This window comes from Parus major, chromosome 1 (assembly GCF_001522545.3).
Source record: "Parus major isolate Abel chromosome 1, Parus_major1.1, whole genome shotgun sequence".
NCBI classification, from domain to species: domain Eukaryota; kingdom Metazoa; phylum Chordata; class Aves; order Passeriformes; family Paridae; genus Parus; species Parus major.
Window position 1 is genome coordinate 102909835 of NC_031768.1, and position 10499 is coordinate 102920333.

Consider the following 10499-nt stretch of genomic DNA (forward strand, 5'->3'; position numbering starts at 1 on the left):
GCCCAGCATGTCTAGCCACAGACCCTACTGTTTGTTTAAAAAGAAGCAGGTAGTTAACTCTGCCTGACATGAATGAAGACTTCCTAAAGCATCTATCTGGTGGAGATTCTGCATCCTCACACACATCTCATTACATTAATCCTTTCATGTCTGCACACCCCATCCCATGTTGCCAATGTGGACAAGCAATGAATCTGCTCTTGAAAAAATCTGAATGTCCTGAAATTGTTACAGAAGTTTTAAAATTTAATCTCATAACATACATGAAAACACACGGATGGGAGAAACCTTTTTCTGCCATTGCCTACACCAGCATTCAACATGTGCTGTCAGAAAAAAAGTCTGGAATTTTTACCTACTGCATACCTAGGCACACCTCTCTGACAGAGAAATACAATGGGAAAAAGCTTGGTAATACTTGCTCTGATTTATTTTATCTGAAGTTAATGCTACTTCTTTAACTTTTTTTTTTTTAAGTGTTATGAAAAACATGACCTTGCTGAAGCTTCTGAGTTAAAAATTAATTCTCAGTAGAAAAATATCCCTAAAGTAGATTCTCTCTCTTACCAGGGAATGCTCCAGCAGTCAACTTCAATTTGCCTTAAAGACAAAAAGGCATCTCTCCAGGGATAAAAATCAATCCCCAAACTGTCAGCAGCAACACACAAAGTTTAAAAATGTGCTTAATTCAGCACAAACAAATGCTTGTAAATTGTCAAGCCAATATGTGAGAAGTGTCTCTTCCATTAAATAAAATCATGAGCTAAACGAAAAAACTTAAAAGGGGACAAAGACACCACAAGCATATGTATTTTATCCACCTGGTATCTATCAAGCACACTTGTGCAGAATAATAAGAAACCAGTCTTTACTAATAGAGTGCTGATTAAGTTTAAAATTATTTTAATTGCTACTGATGTTTTTAAAGATTTTCATTACTGTGGTGTTCCAGTGCATGCAAAAGCAGACCTTCTCCAAACAGCTTAGCAATGGGAGCAGTTTGGGACAACATCAATTTAGATTTGCAATCCAAAGGTGATCCACACTCAGTGACAAGGAAATCAGTTTTCCACCTAGGAGATGCCATCCCAAATTACAACAACTGAGAAATGACTGAAGCCATTGCTGGGCTTCAGATGTGCAGCAGGGGTGCCCTTGTCCTCCTCCCCTCAAGGCCAGAGTAAGGTTACAGCCCTCAGCTGGAAGTCCTTGCCTTTCTCTTGTGGCACCTGTGGAAACTGCTCCCACCCTGCCACCTTCCTGAGGTGACCCTGCCTCCTCCTGGCAGCACTCTGACATCCTGGGAACTGCCTCCACACCCCCTGCAGCAAAGAGGTGAAGTGCAGGGGCTGGTTGGAAGTTGTGTGGGTACACTCACATTCTGTCCATTCTGCCTGCAGGTGCTCTGGAGATAAGGATGGGACTGTTTGGTGGGTTTAGTTCAAGCCTTTATCACATTCCTGGATGCCAGTGATCACAACAGGGCAGAGACAGAACACCCTAACAAAAGAAATAATACAGCCATGATAGCTGTTACTGTAAATTCTCCCCAGGATAATGAGAATTATCCAAGGACTTTTCCCCCATAAATACATTTCATGCCCTACTAGATGAGCCCATGGTGATCAACACTTGTAAGAAACACGGTCAAGATTTGCACAGAGTTCCACCCCTGGTCTCCTTAATCTTCAATGAAACAATTTAATCTTTCTGTAACCTGGTTTCTGATCTGAAAATCTCCATCCAGAGAATATAATATGGATTTCCTTATCAGATAGGTTTTATGCAATAACCAGTAATAGCCTTTCAGTTTTGCTCTCACGTGTGGCTCTATACACCAGAAAGTCCTGAAACAAGGAAGTGCTATTCAGTGTAATCAAAATGTTTTGCAAAAAAATAGGCTGTGTTTTGCCTCAAAAGCCAAACTTACAATGACCCAAAAATAAAACTAAAAAACACCCACCCGCTTCAGTAAGGCTCTAACACAGACTCAAAGATCAAGTTTCAGTCATTTCTGCAAAATTACTCCAAAATCTCCATATGTGGTAAAAATCAAAAGGCATGTTCTACAGTATTGAAAAATCCACCATAAATAAGTTAAAATAAACAACCATAAATACATATGAAAATATAAATGGAATGGACAGTGCAGAAACCAGGAAGGTTTCATAAAGCAAAAAAAGCAAGAAGGGAAATCATCACAGCGAAATCAGCAATAACCAAAGCACCAAACAGTGTTATTTGATGTGCAAAACGTAAAAAAATGACTTTTGTGTAAAATGTAGAAAAAATAGACCAAGTTTCATGCTGGAAATGCACCTCAAGACAGACTGAACATCATTACTATGCTTTCATGTTTATTCCTGTGAGCACAGAAATACTGTGAGCTGTGAACTTTTAGGTAGAACAAGAAAAAAAAACATAGCCAATGAGGAAAAACCAAAGAAAAAAACATTACCATTTCCTTCTGCCATTACTTTTGGAGGTAACAACAGAGTCAGATATCCACACACTGACAGAATGTGCCATATAATTTTACATAAAAGGCAATAATGCCAGAAAAGAAATGGCTACTGCTACTCTTTGAATTGCTTTACTATAAAGCTTTCTATGGAGAGTCCTAAGGATTGAAAAGGGAAGAAAATACTCCACATTTTCTGATTTTTCGAAATCAAAAAGACTAGGTTATTTGCATCTGATACTTCAGAATGATCAGAAATTTTTTTATCATGACTTTGGCAAATAAATATTCTGATTCATGTGATCAAAGGCAAAGATTAGCTCAGGAATCTGAACATCATTTATTTTGGCGGTGTGCATATGTTAAATTCTTTTGGCACTTTCAAGCACTCTGCCAAATTTTTAGTCTTTGAGCCTTAACTAGAACCTGTCAGATTTTGTAGGCATGGAGAGTGTCATCTCTTGCAATCTCACAAGGTGGACAGGATCTACTGGGATTGAGCCAGTTCTTAAGGAATTGTCAGTGATTCCTTGGGAGGAGAGTTCCCGATTCTGTGAGCCGGACTGAATCCAGCCCCATGCCTTGAGGAACTGAGGGGATGGGGGAGTCCAGGGGTAACTTGTGAACAGGGTATGATCAGAACTTGCAGGAATGTTGCTGGAGAAGGATTTGGGGTGGGGGGTGGGGGTGGTTACAGCCCAGTGGAATGAAGAGCTAAAGTGGCAACACCATCTCAGTTGCTGGCAATCCATTTACAGCTCCAGTGTTGTAGTCTGGGCACTGCTAGGTTTACATTAACAAGGTACTGGCAGCACAAGCTAAAAGGAAAACTTAATCTTCTTTTACAAAGTTTCATTCTTATATCCCAGTCTTTCACATCCTGCAGTCTGCTCGTCACGGCGCTGGACCCTACTGCAGCAGGGAGGGCAAGGGGCATTGCAACCTGAAGCCTTACACCAAAGTTATGAGCACAACAGGCTGAAGATTCCCTGAGGGAAGCCCTTGCCTGGGCTTCCTAGGAGGTAACTAGAGAACTGCTGGGCATTCCCTGTCCACTGCATGAGAGCCAGACAGTGTCTGAACAATTACTATTTGATTTGGGTTAAGAGTCAGACACCACCCGGGGCAACATCCAGACTGCAGGCAGGGATAGTGTTTCCGGAAACAGAAACAACAGGTGGCAACTTGCAAATGGCAATGCTTTACACACTTAGAGCACCACTGGGTTTCAGTGCAGACCATTAAAACACAAAAATACATTCTTCAGGGTGATTTTTTGCATTGTGTTGTAGCAATATTGAGAGTAGAGTCTATCCCTGAACTCCCTGACATTTTGTAAGAGCTGATGATCCCAAACTCAGGGATGCAAATGCTGCCTTACTTTCTTTGCTGTTTCAATTTGTGTGTGTCAGATGAATGTGCACCACATCATGCAGTGAGAGAGCATGGAGGTAGTGAAAGGGGGCTGCTGTATTACAGGAAAAGGGTGTTAATTTCCAAACTCCATCATTTCAGTTATGGCTGTAATCCCGAATTTCATTAGTTATCTGATAGAGATGGAGAGAAATTGCAGCAGGTCATTGGTGATACCAATCATGCAAAGCTATAAAGGAAAAATAGTATACTTTGGTTTCTGGAAGTATACATGCTTTATGCAGACCTTCCTGTCCTCTCTGTGGGTACATACATCCATCCTGGATGGACAAAAATTGCTCTCTGAAGACACCAAATGTTTCGTGAAACAAACTAACCTCCATCACACAAACCTACCTTTTCTTCTTAGCAGACATCCACAGTCAAAAATTTGTCATTGCTGCTCCTTATTAATTTCTATGTTCAAGAGAAAATTTGCTCAACATCCAATTCAGACAATATTTTTTATCACCTCTAACTAACTGGCTTAAAATACTAGGCAGGTACATCACTCCTTTCTTAATTTAGTGCTTCTTCACTGAACCTCTTCATGTTGAATGGACCAATGCCTTCATGACATTATTTCCACCTTGCCTGAATGACTGAAACTATGCAAACAGAATAACAAAACAAGAAATAGACTTCTTAAATGCAAGGCTGTTGGGAAGATAATACCCATCATAAACTTTCTGTAATTATTATAGTCTGGGAACAATTCCAAGTGTAGGAAGACCATGTGTTACTATGCTTTTATAAAGAATAAAACTTCACAATCCTACTCATGAAAAAACAAAATAGTATTTAAGCAGCACAAGTTTATAACCTTTCTGAGGCCAACAGGTGAAAAAAACCTGGCAGAGTAAAAGTACTTATGCACACTGGGGACAGACACGAGAAAGTTTTGTCTTGAAAGAATACGAGCTCTCGCTCTTTCCCTTTGCCTGTGAAATCCTGGACTGGTTGTCAGTGACACCTCTGACTATCAGGTTAATGCTTAGTGAATGTTCCCTCCATGTTTATACCTGAAGGACAGCTGAAGTGATTTCAGGGTTTAAAAAGCCCTGTGGCATTCAAAATGCCCTACGAACCCTCAGGGAAGATCAGTTCCCAAGCCACAGCTCGGCTCTAGCACTGCAAAAGGCACAGCAAAATCCCACACATGACATTACAAACATGCCCTAAACTCTGCCGCAGAGGGACCATCTTCGAGGCCAAGAGAGCACTTGAGTCTCAGTTCCCCTGCAGACCTTTGGCTCTGTGCTGAGACTGCTACACAGGGTGCCAATTAGTGCCAGCCGATTGCTCCTGTGATGTGCACACCTCTCTGGGAGCCGGACTGAAGCTCCCAAGTCATTTCCTATAGGTCACTGAATGTTGACAACTCTGTCCAAGATTGACTGAGGCCCAATTTGGATTAGCAATTTAGCAGGAAGGTCCTGTGTCATGCTGCCCTCCAACCTCTCTCATGTAAGCAATTTGAATACAGCAACTTCTCGGCTGCAAATTGACTAGCTTCAGAGGGAGGGGTGTTAGAAAGCTCCAGAAGCAAGTACATTTACAAAACCTGTCGTAAATTGGTTTTGGGGAATTAAACTGTGCCTTGCCTTGTTCACCTCTTGCTATGTAGACTGCATTTAAAGGATTTCATTAGGGCCAGAGGCTAGAGCTGACGTTTCTGTTGCCAAGTGAAATGAATCATGGAAGAAACTGATTTAACTGGGAATTCCAATAAAATACTGGGTTTAGAACCAGGGAGTCAACAAATATTTGGCCACTTTAAAATTTTTAAGACATGAGCAGGAAATTTGTGGTTTGTTTTAGAATAAGAAAAATAGTTATAAAGTCTTCTTCTATCAAATTTAATAAACCCACCTCAACAAAATGATGAGAAAAAGTAGTCTTACTTGAAAAGTATGTAGCCTTGTAGGGCATAGCATATCTGCAGTAGCTAAACTTTCACTGCTGTTAGTGCTTTAAGGTGTATTCTGTGGTATTCCAATGTATATTTCTCTTGAGATGCAATCAGTTTTATTAGCTAAACTTCTGCCAAATAATTATCGTAGATCCTACAGAATTGACTCCAGTGGCAGTCACTACCACTGGGAGCAGCACCCTGTGACGCTTCCTTTTGCCCACACTCTCATTCCTGGTGCTACTGTGGAATGGAAATGGGATACAAAGAGTGTGTATGGACTCCTCAGACTGATTCCTTACCTAGTCTTCAAGAGGTGCAATAGGTTTTTTTAAGTACATTTAATGAGTACAACCACAGCGCACATGCAGTCATGCCTGGCATAGACAACATCATGACTGCCTCCGTGGAAAGAATTTTAAAGAATTGTATGTATAGGTTGTCATAGAAGTTGTTAAAATTGTATCATTTTCATTTAGAATCAGAGCTGCTGTTATTCTAAGATGAAGAAGGTATTACAAACTTTCTGTGCATCTAATCCTGCTCAGCCACATCCGTACTCTAGAGGTATGTAAACACTCAGCAAAAATAGAAGGATATCTGCTCAGCAGTGTCAGCCACTTGAGGTGCTCCATTTCCTTGACTCCCACTCATCTTTGACAGATGATTGTAATGCAATAGCTCAAAGGAGATAGGAAACAGGAGATTGAGACACCCCTGCAGGGCTCCACTGAGTTTCAGAGGTGCCAGCAGCAAGAAACACAGTAAATTAAAAAGCTAGAGTGACAAGAAGTGCAATCTTCAGGGCTAAATATATATTGTGTTTTGCATGAAGTCATAATATAATGGGCTTCTACTGGAGATCAGCTGTACAGCAAAGACAGATATCTAAGACTTGGCTAAGTTAATAAACATAATAGAGCATGAAGCTTTCTTAGTGTGGGACACATGCAGGAGGGCTGCAGAAAGCAGCTGGGGACTACTGTGTTCCCCTTGCTCCTGACATTCAAAGCACCCCACAGCCAAGCAAAACCAGGAGGTGCTCCCTGTTTGTACTGGGGCCAGGTTTAAGGCAACTCAAAGGGACACATGAAAATTGGAACATTCTGTTTGGTGTAGTGCTGTCCATTCCAGCATGACATGGTTGCCGAAATTCCTGGGCTTTACCAGTGGAGCTGAGTCTGTTCTTTATGGCACCTGAAGTACCCATTTTACTGGTGACTCAGGATGCTACCCCAGCATTTTAAATCTGTCTTTGCTAAGATATCAGGCAACATAGAATGAAAATCCAAAAGATTCTGTTGTTCTTGTTTCTTGAGGGCTGAGCTGAGGAGAGCTGTTTTCCAGTGCCTTTTATACAGAAAGAAGGCACAGAAAGCATGATGCTGAATTGCAGCATTTGGGACTGGTCTTTACTTGCATAGATGGGACTGTACTTCACAAGAAGGTCACTTGTACTTCACAAGGAGGACTTCATTATATCATAAAAATTCCTACAAGATCACATTCTATGTATAATAGAGAGCAGTATATATTAAAAAATAAATTTAATTCAGTCAACGAGTACCTTCTGGTATGTAGGTGGGAAAACACTATTTATAGAAAATAATTTGTTGCAAGAGAAAGCTGGCCAAATTCCTATTAGAGGAATGACATTTTTAAGACAAACAATATATTTTAATTAAAGCTGCCTGCTTAAGGACAGGCCAGATAAATCCTGAAAGTCTTTAAGTCAAAACTGACCATTTTTTTAAACTCTGTGTTAGAGCACAACAGAAGTGATGAGCTTGAGACAGCTTTATTTAGTATGGCTCTATGGCCTTTGGTAGGTCATGGGGTCAGAGAATATCAGTCATCGGGTCTGCCTTCCTGACGACTTTAATCTTTAAACCTTCCAGTGAAACTGTGTGACCCATCATTAGCAAAACGCATGAAAAATGGCCAAAGTGTATATTTGGTTGCACGTGACATCATAAATTACCAACAGGACCATTCTGAACAACAAGTTTTCCCTGGAACTGAACAAGAAAAAAATGGGGAAACAGGGCTCCCACTGTCACCACTGCCTATCAGCAGACACCACCAGGATGAGGTGATGCTGTGGTGCCCCAGCCAGGTCTCCACCCTCAAGCAGTCACTCACCTCTGCCAGAGGGGAAATCTTGAAATCACTTTGACTGAGCCCCAAACAACGCATTTGTAAAACACCAGCAGTAACACCTTACCCTGGGAAGTACAAGGTGGTGCTGACTATCTGTGTTTGATCCCATGCTCCCCTCCTGCCTCATTACCTTTCATAGATCCAAGACCATGAAAAGGACCCAATTTCTATATATCCTTTCACAAAAATTTCACTTGATTAGAGTAAAGGTTGTTCAAACACTTTTACTTATAAAAAACTGCTATGTTAAAAAAGACATTATTAAAGATATATTCAACCTCAAGCCAAGACACTGAAATCAAACTAAACATAAAAGACCAGAGAAACACACTGTAACTTACTCAATAGTGTAACAAAATGCTATCACTGCAGAAAAACACAAAAGTAATAACAGTAACTTCGATCTTAGTAGCTTTCAAAGTGTTAGGTAGTGATGGAAATTTCCTAACCTGATTTAAGAAATCTATTCTGCTCTGCAGTCTCTTCATTTTTTTCCTCTGTGATGTGAAATTTCAAAAGCCTCCAGCATTTTTTCTAATTTTAAGTTGAAGTTCAAGGAATGAATCTACAATTTGTTGAAAAATTACTTTAAATAATAACAATATTTTAATGTATTCCACAGCCACCATCATTCTTTTATACTGCTTGTAAAGATTTCCTGATAAGTGAGAATGAATTAGGAGCTAAACATCTTTGTAAACAGAATTTGAGCAGGGAATTAGAGTACGGTTCCTAAATCACTTGAGAAGATAAATTCAGCTTCTTGGTTATTTGGACTGCTATAATTTTTATTTATCTCTATTTAAGTCACAGGTATATTCCAGTTTATTTATACAGCAAAAGGCAAGAAGCTGTAAGGGAAGCTCAGGAACCTCCTTTACAATTATCATTTGTTTTGTTTACAGGCAATGAAACATGGAACTAAGGGACAGGAACACAGCAACTCTATTCTTCATTAGAAACATGTCTGAGAAAACAGACCCATTCCTACAAGAGTTTTTGCTCTAAAACCAGCCACGTTCATTCATTCCTGTAACAGGAAATGGATTTCACTTTCGTACAATTTAGTCAAGGAACCAAATAGAAGAGGAAAAAAACATAAATTAACCATATTTTAAATGCTTACCTGGAGCTGCACAAACTTCCTTACTAGAAAACACTAGCTTCCTGTTAGTGAGGGTACTTGGGTTGTTTTCTCTTTTGTACTCTACACACACCACTAAGCAATATTAGTCCAGATACAGAATTCAGTATGTACATATTGGGAAATTGCAGAATTAATGTGCAATTTAAACTCAGCCTAAATGCTTATCTAGGCTTGATTATTAAATTGCTTGTGATAGTCTTTAACACACAGCCCTAATGTTGCTTCATTCAATGCACAAGACAGACAATGCTCAGTTTAAGAGCAGTTCTCTGTTTTGTTCCATTACCCATATTGCAATCCTTTGTAGTGCCCTTTATTTCCTATCTGTGGGTCAAAACCTGTTCTGAAGACAAATTTATTTACTTTGCCCAGGCAGTTGTTTGGTGCTCATCACCAGAGGATACAAGTGATTCAGCCATATTATTTTTACTGCAGCCTGGAAAAAGCCAGCATCCGTCTTGTACAGATGCCAAAAGATGTGCAGGGAGAGAAACACAGGTACACCAAATCTGAGACATCTGGCACATGAGCTGCAAGAGAAGATAGCACTACTCATTATTCTGTAGACTCAAAACAACTCTCTAGTGACTTCAGGAGTAGACACGGGTGTTAGAGTGTCTGATTAATCAGAGTGTAGGATCTTGCAGTCAGCACTCAGAAGCAGGGGAATACACACACGATATGAAAAATGCACTGACTTTGCGAAACATCAATGGCAGGGACAAGACTACAGCCCTATTTTTCAGAATCTTATCTAGCTTTTCACCTATATATTTCCTTTCCTGTAGTATTTGATTTATCTACTACATGCCATCCCACTGCAAGAAATGAACAGTCTCTTCCACTGCACAAGTTCCCTGGGCAGGTCTAACTTGAGGTCTGGATAAGGCAGAAATCCCACAGGAAGTGAGGACAACAGGAGAGAAAGAGGCAGTAAATAATTACAGTTAAAGACTGTGTTCTAGTGCACGTGAACAAATGAGCCATATCAAATGACCTCAAATCTGCCATTTTTTTAACCTTTGAGTACGACACTTTGGTACCTTAAAATTATTCTGTGGGTTTTTTTTTTTTTTTCATGCTATTGCCGTACAAAATCCTGTGCTTTATGTGCCAGAGAACTTGTACTTGTTTATGCTACAACAGAATTTTGGGAGGGCAGTAGAGGACTAGAGGGACATTTCTATATATAACTTTTTAACTTAATGCTTTGCTTTTTACTTAAAAGCAATTTTGATTTCATTAGTTTTTTGTTTGATTAGTTAGGGGGTTTTGGGGGGAGATATTTGTTGTGTTTTATTTAAAATAGGGAATTAATTTCATGTGTGTGCCTTTCTTGAAAAACTACACATTCAAAATATCTGATTTATTTATTTTTTTAATTATGAATGTCTTTTCCATGTTAC